The following is a 320-nucleotide window of genomic DNA, read 5'->3' as shown; positions in this document are numbered from 1 at the left end:
CACAACCCGCGTTATCCTTCATTTTCCCTTTGCCTTTTTTCAATCTTTAACGAACTTACCTAATTTTCTACAATCTCTTTCAGTTCTTCCCTTTGCTTCTCTCCACGTTTTGTACTCTTGTTTTTTCTCTTAATTTACAATCTCTTAACTTCTCTATCTATTTTTTATCTGTCCACGTCATATTTCATATCTCCATATTCACTTATTTCTTTGTGGCCCTACGACTGTGGGGGTTTGTGTCCGCGCATGCGTATGCGCATGATCTGGATATGTTGTCCCTGCATACACTTTCAGACTATTTACAAGCTAAGCCTTCGAAT

Source organism: Penaeus monodon, chromosome 19, assembly GCF_015228065.2.
Source record: "Penaeus monodon isolate SGIC_2016 chromosome 19, NSTDA_Pmon_1, whole genome shotgun sequence".
NCBI lineage: Eukaryota > Metazoa > Arthropoda > Malacostraca > Decapoda > Penaeidae > Penaeus > Penaeus monodon.
The sequence above is the reverse complement of the archived record's forward strand: the minus strand, read 5'-3'. Positions refer to the sequence as shown.